This window comes from Galeopterus variegatus, unplaced genomic scaffold, assembly GCF_000696425.1.
Source record: "Galeopterus variegatus unplaced genomic scaffold, G_variegatus-3.0.2 Scaffold16621, whole genome shotgun sequence".
NCBI lineage: Eukaryota > Metazoa > Chordata > Mammalia > Dermoptera > Cynocephalidae > Galeopterus > Galeopterus variegatus.
In genome coordinates this window covers 4,615-5,066 of record NW_007742732.1, presented here as the reverse complement: position 1 = coordinate 5,066, position 452 = coordinate 4,615, and positions in this window count along the sequence as shown.

The window sequence follows — 452 nt, the reverse complement described above, 5'->3', positions numbered from 1 at the left end:
ACTACCCAAGTTGCAGACAGCATGATAGCTTGGACCCCTAAGCACAGACCAAGAGGTCATACTGATATATTCACAATTGTGGAAATAAATGTCATTGCTTCAACAATAAATTCCAAAACCACCTACGATAGGAGGGTTGCTTGCTGAAAATAATTATTATTTCTCTTGTCAAAGAGATTACTACATTTTAAAAGCAGGGATTTATACTATTGTTTCACTGAAAATTAACCAGATATTGTGAAAGCATTTCTGATTATAAATGGTGTAAGTAAGTGAAGTAGAATGCTATAGTTTACACAATTTAGAGAACTATCACTTTTAAAAAATAGATATTCTAGCCTTACTTACAAGGGCATTATTGTTTATTAGTAGAAAAGTAGTAGTTGACAAGAAATTAGTTACATGTAAATTCAAAATTTTCCTGATCCACAAGTAGAAATGTTTAATGCCTT